This window comes from Peromyscus californicus, unplaced genomic scaffold (genome assembly GCF_007827085.1).
Source record: "Peromyscus californicus insignis strain IS unplaced genomic scaffold, ASM782708v3 Scaffold_12__1_contigs__length_115047231, whole genome shotgun sequence".
Lineage (NCBI taxonomy): Eukaryota > Metazoa > Chordata > Mammalia > Rodentia > Cricetidae > Peromyscus > Peromyscus californicus.
In genome coordinates, this window is record NW_026294413.1 from 100,722,245 (window position 1) to 100,736,057 (window position 13,813).

General features: G+C 47.6%; 1 protein-coding gene across 2 annotated transcripts in view; it reads right to left on the reverse strand.

Moving 5' to 3' along the window:
- Positions 1-13,813, reverse strand: part of Tspan14 (tetraspanin 14) — a 57,579-nt gene that overhangs the window by 36,720 nt on the left and 7,046 nt on the right. The window contains exon 1 of one of the 2 annotated variants that reach the window (XM_052734012.1): positions 13,074-13,165. The exons of the other annotated variant lie outside the window; for it this stretch is intronic. The gene's annotated coding sequence lies outside the window, so the exon portion shown is untranslated. Of the gene's footprint in view, positions 1-13,073; positions 13,166-13,813 lie in introns of those variants that run through there. 2 annotated transcript variants of the gene reach the window in all.

Consider the following 13,813-nt stretch of genomic DNA (forward strand, 5'->3'; position numbering starts at 1 on the left):
TTGACACTGGTCTACCTTCATCCAGCTCGTTCCACAGGCAGAGGAGCTCCCAACATGAAGACTTCCTTTTCTAAGAAGTGTTTCCCTCCATGATGCTGCCACCCTCTGCAGCTCCTCTTAACGGATGTGGGAACCTGGGGAAAACTTCAGTCACCTTACCGTTTCTGCCCTATTGCCCACCACCTACCTCTGAGCTCTATCTCCCAGAAGACCATTTTAACTTTACCTCCTACTAGTTCTCAATAATTCTCTATTTTTGCTCAGCTCGTTTTTTAATTACTTTTTGCATTCTAAATGTGCCTTTAAAAATATGATCTTGTTCTTATCTCACACTACTGCATTTCTCTTAATCTAAACGAAATGTCTAAACAGTTTTTCTCAAAATAGTCTTATCTAAATAAGCTGTTTCTTTCAAGAGTTTTTTTATTGGTTTTGCTGTCACTCATGGACTTTCCATATGTCCAGTAATATTTAATTAAGAACAAATAAAATGTGTCCTTGAGCAGGAAGATTTCTATCCAGGATGATCTGGCTGAGCCATTTGCTAAATCCATGTTGCCAGTATTACTGGGTTTCTAAATGTTGGTCTGTTTGCATTTTGTTTTTATTTAGTTAGTTAGGTTTCCCCAACCAAGCTACCAGTGTTCTAGAAAAAAAACTGGGCTGGAAAATTGAACAGTGTGGTGGTCTCAACATTAACTCCCAAGAATACCTCAGTCTTTTAGGCTTGGGTCTTCCTACTGTATAATAATTTCCAGTGTTCTACTAATATGGGAGAGGGAACCGAGCAGTCCACGGAGGAAGGGAAGGAGTCTACGAAAAACCATCAACTGTGTTCATGTTTACCAACCTCATCCCACCCTCTTAAAAGTATTGACTGAGGAGTCCATAGAAGGGCCCTTCTCCTCTTCTTCCTCCCCAGAATAACCCAGTGCCATCAATTCTTACAAATGGATTACTCATCTACTTTTTCATAATTTACATTTTTTCCTCCTATTATCCACCCATTGGTGCCCAAGCTGGTGCACTGATTCCTTTTTTAAATCCCCCTTAACTTACAAGGTATTTTAAGAGAAAGTAAAGTTAGTCTGCTCAATTCACATGTTCACCCATTACACTGGAGGAAGTAGTTTTAGTTGCCATCTTTTATTTAGTGAGGTAAAAGCATCAGGAATCATAATCTATTACTACAGGAACATCAAAAGAAACTTTGTAACTAAGGCTACTAATCAACTGGTCTTAAAATGGGAAGACTGGGTGGGTACAACACACAGTTGTCTCTGGACATCTGTAGGGATGGCAAGGAAGCCAAAACCTAGGCAGGTCCCTTCAAAAGAGTGTAGAGCCAGCCAGATGGCTCAGTAGGTAAAGGCACCTGCCACCTAGCCTGATGACAGAGTTCTATCTCTGGAATCACCATAGTGGAAGGAGAGAATTGACTCAATCACCCACACAGACAGACAGATATAAATAGATATACATACATATACATGTACAAATGTACACAATAAATAAAATGTGGTTTTAAAGAGGTATTCATTACCATGTAAGCTTATGCACATCTCAAAATTTTAAATCATCTCCAGTCACTTACAATCCCTTATGTACTATAAATACTCTGTAAATTGTTGCTTGCTGTATTGTTTAAGGAATGATGTCAAGGAAAAATATGTGTGCAGACAGACACACCTTTTTTCCTTGAGTATTTTCTATCTGCAGTTGTTTGAATCCATAGATTCAGAACCTGTGGGTATTCAGGGCTGCCTGTAATTACATAAGCCCTTGAAAGAAAAGCTCTTTGCCAGCTGAAGGCAAAAGCAGAATGCAGAGGCACCAAGCAAAAGCAGCTGTTTTACTCTTGCTGGTTTGAGATGAGGGAGACACCTGTGACCAGAGACCATGGGAGTTTCGCCTGTGCACAACCCTAGCTGACAGTCAACAATGAGACAGGGAGCTAGCTCTGTTCCAACGCACCAAGAGGATTCTGCTACGGATCTTTAAAGCAAAACTTGGGGCAGAGAAAAGTTCAGTCTCCTCCACTCATTTCCAGATCTGCTGTCTGTTCTCAGCCTCTGGGACTCAGAGCTAGCCATCTAGAGCCTGTGGTTTGGTATTTGTGCCACACCCAAAGGAGTTAAGTCCTAACTCACCCAGCAAGGAGGCCAGCCTCCTTTATGCATTCCTAGGGCCTCCATTCCCAGCAGCTGTCAAGTATCTCCTCATTCTTACTTGCTATCTTCGGACACCAAGTACTGACACCATAGATCCGACAACAGCATCAGGAAGGGAGCCTGCTAGAAATGCAGATCTCAGTCCACCTCAATCTCATTCAGTATTTTAGTAAACTTAATGATGAGAGGCCGATAGAACCAGCTCTTTCTGATACAGATTACAAATCACAGCAGAAGAGAGCAAGAGACAGACTGGCAGGAAGACTGTGGCCAAGAGGAAAGGAAGCCAGAGGACAGTAAACAAAGGGGAACCAATGTTGGGAAGGCGTGGCTACAAGTGTTCTTGGCCTACCTCGCAGAACCTGACTAACCATACAGCACCAGCTGCCTTGTCAGCTTAGGGCAGGCTGTGCTCTGTGTGTTTACCACTCTCCTGTAGGTAGTTCCAAATCTCAGAGCCTCTCTCTACTCCTGTCCTGCCATTCAAGCCTGATCCCTAAGCCCCAGGCAAAAAAGTAGGCCATGATCCACCTCACTTAGTCCCTAAGGTATCTGAGTCAGTACACACCCAGGCTCTGAGACATCTGTTCATGAGCTGTTCTTGACTCCTCTCCCTTCCTCCAGGGGACTGCAGCTCAGATCTTCACCCCTCCCACTTAAGTACTGAAGGTCTCTTACAGCTATCTCCATCTACCTTCCCTCTCCCATTTACCCCTCTGTTTTTTCTGAACACCCAACTGACTTCAGTGACTTCACTACCACTCCCAAGCTTTAAGTGCCCACCCCCTTCACACACAGTTAATGATTCTTGACATCCCTCCTCCTTCTCATTCTCCAGAGCAGGCCATTAACCAAGAATCTACCTTTTCCCAAGGCTCCTAGCACTGATGCCAGACCCTTCCCAAATAAAGGCAGACCTATGTTATAATGCTAGGACCCCTCTGAGCCTCCAAGTAGCAGCACTCTTGGGCCCTGAATGCTCCCACTGAGAAGGCTTTCGTGCTTACAGCGTAGTAGGAACATTCATTTACAAGCTGAGGAACAGGTAAGCCCAGGAGATCAGGCTTGGAAAAGGTAAATGCAAGTGGGTACAGAAAGAGCAAGGGCTCTAGTAGAAGAGAAGCGTGTAACAGCATGCCAAAACAGCTGCCTCACTACCCACAGGAATCTCACAAAGCAACCATTTTATGCCTTAGCCCAAGGCACTGCCACCCAAAGAAGGGGGTTGGCTCTGACTCACACTCAGTCAGACTTGTCTATGGCCTCTGCTGACCCAGTCCCTAGCTACCTAAAACCCCAAGCCCGAGGCCTACCAGACATTTACTAGGATCAAAAAGTGGGACTCTATCCTGGGAAGACACCGTAAGGCTTTAGGGAAGCCTTTTCCTGTATTACAAGTACTACCCTAAAGGACAGCTCTGGCAGGAGGACAGGAAGGTCCCAAGTCTGTCGGGCCCTCAGAAACCATAGCCTGGGACTCTAGCCAGCCAGCTCTGAACCCCACCGGGCTTTCCAATGGGCCTGGTGTTCTATGTGGCTAGCTTCCTGTTAAAGCACTGAACATACTAAATTAAATACCGAGTTTCTACCAACAACAACCCACAACCCAAAACCTGTTGAGTGTCAGGAACATCAACTGGCCTCCTGGCCAATTTAGAAAGAGTCAGCTTTTGTCTGCTTTGGTGCTGGCTGCTGCTGCATAAGAAGAGGTGCTAAGCGAGGGTGGATATGGGTCAGGGGAGGGGCACCACTGGCATAAAATGGAGGTCACCTAATTGAGTGATTTTCAGATTTACTCTTTTTATGACTTTTTTTTTTTAAGCTACAGGAGCTTTTGTTCAAAAAAGCTCTGACCCAGAAACCCAGCATGGTGGCAAGCAGAACGGGTCACTTTTCTCTGTAGTTAGCTGGCTCCCTGGGGTGCCCACTGGAAAATGAGCTTGGTCCAGCTGAACCCAAACACAGACGTGCAGTTTAGTCCAGATGTTTCCAGAAGATCCCTTCAATAGGGACTAGGATAGACCTAGAAAGGCACTTACTTAAAAAAGAAAAAAAAAGGAAAAAAAAAGATAAACAAAGGTTAGAGAGAAAAAAGCTCCTTACAGAAAATGCCAAAGGAAAACTGGAGGGAACTGGGAAATTAGATTATCATCATTCAGTAACTGTGACTGGAATAACCCATTCTGTCACGATTCCTACATTTTCAAATGTAGGTCTCTCTCCAAGCACCTCCCCATGGGCACTGGCTAATTACATGGGGCAGCCCAGTAACTTAGCTGTGGAGAAACCAGGTGACAGCATACTGCTGCTCACATCACCAGCCATGAGTCAAACTGAGTCAAAAGCACCTCACACCACCTGTGGTTCCCGGCAGAGGCACCTGGGCCACACTGCTTCTGTAGGAAGTGTTCCTGAGGAAAGTGCATGGCCTAACCCTAACTGTACAGAGCATCAACCAAACACCAGTTACAGGGGTTCCAGGAAATAAGGGGCTTCAAGTCACAACAGTCTGTAGTCTTTTTCTCTTAAAAAAGGAGGAAGAGGGAGGGAGGGAGGGGGAGGGGAAGACCAGCAGCAGCAGCAGACAGAACATTAAGGCAACAAGACTGCAGGCCAAGCAGAGGTTTTCAGAATGAATCACCCCACAGCTTGTACAACTGTGCGCAAAGCTTTGAGCAGCATCTGCAGACCCCGGTGAGGCAAGGCCCAGGTACCCACAACTGCCATCACGAACCTCCCAGGGTTACAAGTTCATTTCCTACACCACTTTCCCTCTGCCATCAAAGGCAAAGCCACCCACACACAGGATGCAGGGCTGACACTGTATACCTGATAATCTTCTGAAAATGTTAAGTCCTGGCAAAATGTCTACACCATCCTCTGGCAAGAGCACTGGAGAATCTCGGTCAGTTGCACACAATGTAGAGAATCTGGGCCAGCTCACAGCACTTGTCGGGGGTGGGGGGGTGGGGGGTGTAAGAACTCAGAAGGCTAATGTGTTGTACCCCAGAACTAGGAGACACAGACCAGGCCCTGTGCCAATTCATAAATTCTCCAGTGGGAGCCATACAACCAAAGGTTCTCTGACCAGCAGGGCTGAGGACGGCCTGCTTTGCATCCCCTCACTGCACAGGCTAGCTCAGCAAGTGCCTCCTTTGTTATGGGAGAGGACACTTCATGACTTATTTCTGCCTCATCAGGGCACAGTGCAAGTAACTCCAACGCACAGCTGAGCCTGACTTGGGGACTCAGCCAGAATTTCAGCTCCTAAATACAGCAGGTGAGCACTGGGAGGCAGAAAGCAGACCAGAAAATGCTCTGGTGTCAGGCAGGTGAGGGCACCAGTTCTACAGGCACACAGGTTTGAGAGCAACAGTACTGCCTCCTCATACAGACATGGGCACATGCAGCAACCAAGGTAGTAGCAGACAACTCTCTCATCGAACCAGACTCACCCTCCAACACATTTTATCAGCAGAGACCTCTGTGTACCCCAGGTATTGTGGGCAGTACCAAGACAAAGCCATACGGTCACCTTTGAAAGACCAACACTAGGGTGAGAGCCACTCTTGAACTCTACAGTGATTCCCAATGAAGAAAGAGCCAACTGTGGAAAAGAAAACTTTGCTCCAATAACGAGTTCTCTGCTGGCCAGTAACGGAGCTCTGTAGAGCTGCAAGAAATGGACCTGCATGCCTAATGGGGATATGAAATGTTCTCTTTTGTGTGGACTGCTCCCACCCCCCACCCCCACTCGGCTTCTCTAACACAATGAAACTACATGAGAGAATTTTGAATCATGCATATTTACTCCTGGTCTCCATTTTCTTCCTGCCTCAAAGGAAAATGATTACAGTTCGAAGATGTTTAAGACTTGGTGCATCCTAAATTGCATTGTATGCTACAGTATACTATGTTGAGACATAACCCCCTATTCCCTCTCCAAGATGGTATTCAAGAGACCTCCTCCAACCTTCCCTGCCTTTTGAGTGAGTCACTTTCCAGCCCAGAGAAGAGCCTGAGTCTGGGCCTTCCTCAAGCAAAGCAAAGATACTTCGGGAAGCAAGTACTAAAACTTAAGGACAAAACAAGTAACAAAAGCCTTCCAGAAGAAGCTATGAAAAGTGGAGCATACTGGGGAAAACCAAATAAAGACAAGTACTCAAGACTATCCAATGAGAAAAGGACAAAGAGGAGCTCCTTAAAAAAACTAGGAATCAGTGGTGGGAAACTGAGGACGGGCTCAGCAGATCAGCTCCTAAAACCCAGCCCAGAAGTGGTGGGAGGTGGCAGGTGTGGGGCAGGTGGGACAGGTATGAAGTCTTCCCCCATAGCTCAAGACCAGAATGCAGAGGCTGGGAAGTGGTACAGAGCCACCTCAAACATTTTCTTCAAAACATAGAGACTCCAGCCAGGGAAGCAGACCAGTGCCTTGCTCAGCCATCCTGTAGCACATGGGAACAAAGAGAGACCACAGGACACATTTATGCAGAGAGTAAAGGGACCTTGAACACTCAGCCCTAAACAGGATGTCTCCATCAAATCCCTCCCCTCAGGGCTCAGGAAAGCCCAAAGAGAAGACAGAAAGAGTGTTAGAGCTAGAGGAGATGGAGGACACCAAGGGAAGAACACCCTCTAAATCACATGACTGGCCCACAGGTGAACTCACAGAGACTGAGGCAGTATGCACAGGGCCTGCACAGGTTTGCACCAATGGGGTCCCTAGAGCGGAAAGAAGTGGACATGTGCCTCCATCCCTAACCCAGAAGCTATGCCCAATGTCTAACCACTTGCAAATGAAAATGTATTTCTTTCAAGGGAGTTTCACTGGGGAAACAAACTACTCTTAAGGTAGGCTGCATGGCCAGATGGCCAACAGAAAACAAACACAACGGCATCTCTGGAGGTTCCTTGTCTCACAATGTCATGTCAGGGCTTTTTTTTTTTTTTTTTTTTTAATTTACTTTTTTAAATTATCCTTTTGTCTTTTTACCCTACAGGTCCTTTGCATATATTTTATGGCTTCCAGTTTAGTGTTTCTATGGGATTCCTGAGTGTGCACGTGAATGGGTCGCTGTTTCGTGTGTCTTCTCTTGAACTCTTTTCTGTTTGTTTTGTCCAATTCTGATGTACTAGTTTTTGTTTTATTATATTTTATTACTATCTTTTTAAAAATAAACAGAAAATAACAATTTGTAGTCTCTCTTCTGAGCTATTTATTTGAACACCAATATATACCAAAGCATCTTTGTTTAGAATGTTTTGAGTTTCCTCCAAAATGCACACCACACCTACAGCCTGATTCTGACTCTGTCCTCCAGCTGGTAAAAACTGAAGAAGACAGATGGGGTGGGGTAAGTGGTACCAGATGGCCCAGGGAGGCTCCAATTACCCATTCAGCTCCCTGCCCCAAAGATGACCTCACCAGCAGACCTAAGGGGGCTCAGTGGGTCTCAGCTCCACCCCCAGACACCCAGGACACCTGAGACACACTGCACACCTGAGGAAAGGGGACACAAAGCAGGTCTACTAAAAGTACACGACTTCACAGAAGGCCAAAGGGTAGACAGCAAAACCACAAAACACTGGCAAGGTGTGAAAATAACAGGGCAGGCCTCGGGGTCAGTGCCTCTCAGACTTGAAAGTGCACATAAGTGCCTGGGAATCTCTGTAAAGACAGGCTCTGATTAGCTGATCCGAGGTTAACCTTCTCCCACAAGGTTCTGCAGTGCCAAGGTTCCCAGGTGATGCTGATGCTGCTAAGAGTGAATCTGAGCAGCCTGAGCTGGCAGGCCAAACACAGGTGCTTGGAGGGCAACTCACCATTAGGGGGTCACATGTCCTCAGTGCGTGAACTTGCAGGGATCCGATCTGCTTTCCTGGAGGAATGCTTCCTTGTGGAATTAATTGGAATTTTAGTGTAGCCCACTAACTCATGGGATTTTTCTTTATTTTTGTGGAGTTAGAGAAGCTAGAGGGACTCCTCAACAGTGGGTGAGCCCTATTCCACTGAACCACACCCCCAGCCCTCTTGGGTTATTTTTATTCCCATTTCACAGCTGTGAAAGCTACTCTAAGCAAATGAGGGGAGCCTGCCTCCTCTGAGGCCTTTGGACTTCTTCCAGGGTGGACGAGCCGTTACTTGGGGTAGATACACAACAAGGTGTGGTGACAAAGTCTATACCTGCCCTGCCCTCAAGGAAGGAGACAGAAGGACAGCAGACGGGACAGGGAGCAGGCGGGGCTGATTAGGACCAAGGGGTGAGGCTGGGTGGTCAAAAGCAGATAAAGGGCCTGAATCCCATCCTGAAAAGAGGCCAAGGAAAGAATATTTTGCCTCTTAATAAAATACACAAAATTTAAACACACACACACAGAGTAAGAAACTAAGAAGTGTAGGGGATGATATATTAGGTATATCTCTACACTTTGGTATTTAACTTTACTGGTATGACCTCACTTTGGGGAGAAGTAAAACAAAAAAAGCTTTATTTTCTTCTCGCCGGATCCAACTTCATAAGAGAAGGACTACACCAGTAAAGAGGAGTAATGTGGCATGACCAAGAAAAATCATATCGATGTCCACCCAAGACTTCACTAGGAAGCCACTGGCCCCTGTGCTCTGAAGAACACCTATGACCAGGCAGAGTGGCAGTGTGCACTGGGGCTCACTCAGGGCAGTGCAGCTCCAACTGGGAGCCACAGACACTCATCAGGGCCATCAGCCTAGAACAGTAGGGAAGGAATGCCTGGGAGAGGAAAACCCTTTGTTCGACTTACCTATCTGAAGGTATTTTCTTCTACAAGATCCTAATAGGACATTCAAGACAGTGACCCATCCTTTGGAAGTTAAGACTCACAAAACTAAAAAGATCACAGCTAGAACCTTACCCAGGTTTGTCTGAGCAACTGCCTCCCCCATCCCCTGCCCCCATTATCCAGTCAAAGGCCTACATCCAAGGAAGTGAAAGGTCAGTGGCCAGCAACTGCACCTCCAGGACTCAAGCCCCAGCTTCTAATCCCTGTGTGCTTGTCCTAGGCACCAGCATCATAGTTTGGTTTCTACTGTTGTGATAAAACACCATGACAAAAGCAACTTGGGGAGAAAGGGTTTATTTCGTCTTACACTTCCATGACATTGTCCACCATAGAGAGAAGTTGGGGTGGGAACTGAAGCAGAGGCTTACTCTTTCTTAGAGGCATACCTTCATGGTTTGCTTAGGTTGCTTTCTTATACAACCTAGGCCCATTAGTCCAGGGACAGTACCACCCACAGGGGGGCTGGGCCCTTCCATGTCAATCACTAGTCAATAAAATGCCCCACAGACTTGCCTGTAGTCCAACTTGATGGAGGCATTTTTCTCAACGATGGTTCCCTCTTCCCAGATGTCCCTGACTTGTGTTAAGTCAACAAAACCCTAGCCAGCACAACCGAGCAGCCTGCGACCCTTCCTTCCGGAATTCATTTGGATGCGTCTACCCCCAAAATGGGATTCATATTTCACATGTGTAACAATGAACTCCAGCTCTTTCTGATCTGAGTATCGTGGATGCTACATTTGCTGACATGAAGACAGTCTAACATGCAAGCTTCTGTGGGAGAGATTGGCCCCCTAATTTGAATGACAGCTGACAATAGTCAAGTCAGACAGCCAATCAGGCTATATCTGAAGATAGTGACTTCTAAAAGAGTCAAAGAAAATGTTCTGGACAAAAAACAACTCTCTATTTCAAAAGGTAATGGCTCTGACAGATCCTGGTGTGGTTTAGACAGGAGACAGAAATGGCTGGTGCAGATACACCCCCAGGGAGAAATGCCTGACCCTGCCGTGAGAACAGTCCTCCAAAAAGAATGCTCCTTTTGACCACCAAAAGGGGTTAAAAGAGAGACACTGAGCCGGGCGGTGGTGGCGCATGCCTTTAATCCCAGCACTCGGGAGGCAGAGCCAGGCGGATCTCTGTGAGTTCGAGGCCAGCCTGGGCTACCAAGTGAGTTCCAGGAAAGGCGCAAAGCTACACAGAGAAACCCTGTCTCGAAAAACCAAAAAAAAAAAAAAAAAAAAAAAGAGAGAGACACTGAGAGGTGCGGGCAGGGACTGCTTCCCCTCAGTTGGAGAAAAATCATCACAACAATAAAACCAAAATAAACTATTCCTCCATTTCTCCAGCACCCAGTCACTGATGGCTAAGAGCTGTTCTGACAGGACTTCAAAAGAAATCTTACTATACTGTCAGGAGGTGCTTTTTCTTAGGACCAGGTGACCAGTTCCCACCCTCTCTCATGAGCGCGCGCGCGCGCACACACACACACACAGAGCAATGGCTGAAACCTAATGAGCACTCTTGTCTTCACTCAAGAATCACTATATGATCTGGTAGGAGGGACGACAGAACAAAGGGAGTGCTTGGCTTCGCTGGGAGATGGAGGTACATCTAGAGGGCTGCCAAGCCTTTGGCCCAGTAGGTGGACTTGCACCATGAAGGCTTCTGCCGGTTCTGTGCGGCCTTCAAGAGCTCAGAGATGGCTGAACAAAGGAAAAAACTGTGGCTCAGCAGCGGGGTGGCTGCTGGCTGGGCTGCCGGGAAGCAGGCTTTTCTGCAGCTGAGAGCTCAAGGAGGGATGAGGGACATGAAACAGAGTGAGCACAAAGGAAGACGGGGTGCCTACCAGACTGACAGCAGCTGAGGCACGTGCCTGGCCCCCACCCAAGGGTGCAGCTGGGCATCAAGAGCTCTGTGGACATGTTTCCCAAGGTGGTGGGCAGGCAGCTGACAAGCCAGCCTGGGCATCCTGCTCCTTCCCAGCTGTTTTGATGACAACCAAGGAGCTCCAAGCAGATCACATGACATGAAAGCAGAAAGGGATCTTAACCCAGGTGCCCACAAAAGGCACAGGGAGAAAGAAGGCAGGGCTGGAATCTGAGAACTGTAGGCCCAGTGACTCAGGGCTGACAGCAAAAGACCTCCACTAAGCACAATGGGCTCCAGCAGCCATTAACAATAACCCTGGCCCTCCCTCTCCACCGCCTCCCATCTCGCCCTCCCCCCAAATCTATGAGGAGAGGCACCAGGAAACCAGGGCAGAGACCATGAATAGGGCCACTGTCGTCCCCAGGCCCCGCCTCCTCAGCCTCACAGGTCAGGCCTAGCTGTCACCAGGCCACAATAGAAACCTCTGTGCTACAGAGGGCCAAGGCTCCCAACAACAGAGCCTCCAGCACTGATAGCTCTGGGCTACTCATGGGGACTGCATGTGACTATAGTGGTTAGGAGTCCTCTGTACGGGAGGTTGGTAGGGCCAGGGCAGGGGCACAGGCCACAAAACCACCAGGCCGGGGCATAGAAAGGAGTCCCCCTAAAATCTCCCTGCTTGTCTTGTACTGACCTTGTATGGGGCGGCTACAGCCACACAGGGGACGGCTATGGCTGGCTATTTCAGAGGGACACAGTCACTACAGTGACAAGGGAATTGTCAGAAAACTCTAGACAGCATGTGCCCTCTCCCTCAGCCCCTCCTGTCTACTCAGGCCTGATCAAAACAGAAAAACCATCTCCCACTTCCCTGGGGGTCTTTTATACAGGTTTACAACAATCACAGCTTGCCAGGCAGGATACCAGGGCTCCCACAGCAGCAGAGGGAGGCCTGATCCTTGTATCAGCCCCTGGACCTTGTCTAAGACAGACCAGTTCCAGCTTGTTTTCACACTACCCAGAACCTCCAGCTCAAACCAAACCCACACTGTGAGAAGCGACCTCTCTGCACACCTCACCTCACCCAGCCTCCTCCTCAGACTCCAAGGCACACTTGTGGGTGGGTGCACAGGCCTCGTGGTCACAACACAGGCAAGAGCTCTAAACGTACTCATGGAAAGAGCACGGTCTGAGCTGAGCCACAAGGAAGGAAGGAAAGCAGCACACAGCCTCCTGCCAATTCAGCCCCCGGCTGCAAAAATAGAAGACTCCCCCCAGCATCAAGCCTCAGAAACTTCTCTTCCTCTTGGAATCAAAGCACATGTTTCTTTCCTGATGATCCCCTCAATGCTTCAACTCCACACCAGGTACCTCAGACCCACCGGTGTGTTCAAGGCACCAGGCAACCGGGCTTGTGAAAGCACACACTGAAAGCAACCTCAATGTCCATCAAGAGGGGGCTGCAAGAGTTAGTCAAGGTTCACTCTGCAGCAAGATGACCTGCTGTTGTTAAAGAGAATGGACCAAAGTATGTGTGCTAAAATGGGACAATCCCAGGATAAATCTTAGCGAGCGTCAGTAAGTACAGAGCAATGGAAATTGCATGCAACTGTGGGAATAAGCAAGAGAGAAAGGAAGAGGTGTGCATGGGGGTTCTGCCACACTTGACTAGGCTCCAAATATTTAATTGGTATAGGCTCTGGGCTTTGGAGGAGTTCAGCTGAGGAAGTCAGAAGTATGAATTTCTTTTATTCTGTGTGTTTTTTATGATAAAAAAGTTAAACTTAATTCAATATATTTGCCTAAGGTTTGTGGCTAGAGGTACCAAAAATATGTTACCATAGCCAGGTGTAGTTACATATACCTATAATCCCAATACTCAGAAGACTAAGGCAGGCAAACAAATTCAGAGTCAGCCCAGGCTAAGTAGGAAGATCTTGTCTAAGAAACAAAGAAAGAGGGGAGCGAGGGAGGGGAAAATATTTCATGAATAGCTCTCTCTAGGCAGCATCTGGCATCTCCCTAGGACAAGATGCTGTGGGGGAGGGGAGGAGGAAGACACTGAGGCGATCAAGGGAAGGGAGTACAGGCCTCTGAGCCCAATCCATTCCCTGTTTACTTCACCCTAAGCCCCCAAATACAAAGTTTTCCTATCAAAGAAAAGCAAACAGATTTTGACAGTGACAGAAAGGAAACAAAGCTATTCCATACCAAGGGCCACCTGTAGGACTCCAAGGTCCAAGGTCTGCTGTGCAAGTGTTTGTCTGTCTGTCCCGGGGAGGCTGAAAACCAGGAATCCAGCAGACACTTCTCCCGAGGCCTCCCCAGCCACCAGCAAGGCTCCAAGTCTTAGCGTTATGAGCCCACCCCCATTTTAGCAGCTAAAGAAAGCTATTTCAACAGATTTCTAGGCCTGGCCCCACTCCAAGGACAAGCTAAAAACAGTTTCTCCAAAATCTCAGCTTAAAATCCCAACCTCTTAGCCACTAAACTGCATGTACCTTTCAAGAAACGGAAGCTGTAGCACAGGGCTGAGAGATGCATTCCTCTGTCTATTCTTACTAACGGGTTACATATATTGTCTAAAAGCCCCCCTTTAATGGGTGTGTCAATAAATACTCTGCACTCAAAAGCACTGATGTATTTCCTTCACGTGATTTTGCCCCCAAGGAATAATACAAAAACCATCCCAGTCTCTCTTGCTGCCGAAGGGATGACACAATGGCCATTAGGGCAAGTGGGGGCCAAGGTATAGGGGAGAGAGATCTGAACAACAGGGAGTGGTCCATGAGCACAACCCTTCCTGCAGACAACTTCAACCCCAGGGACAATACAGCTGGCAGTTTCGTAATGGCCACAAGCTCACAAATGCCCAGGGCTCTGAGAATGGAGGCCAGGGAGGGTCGAGTATGCTTGGTTCCCCTTTCTCTAAGATACTCTCCTGACTGTGA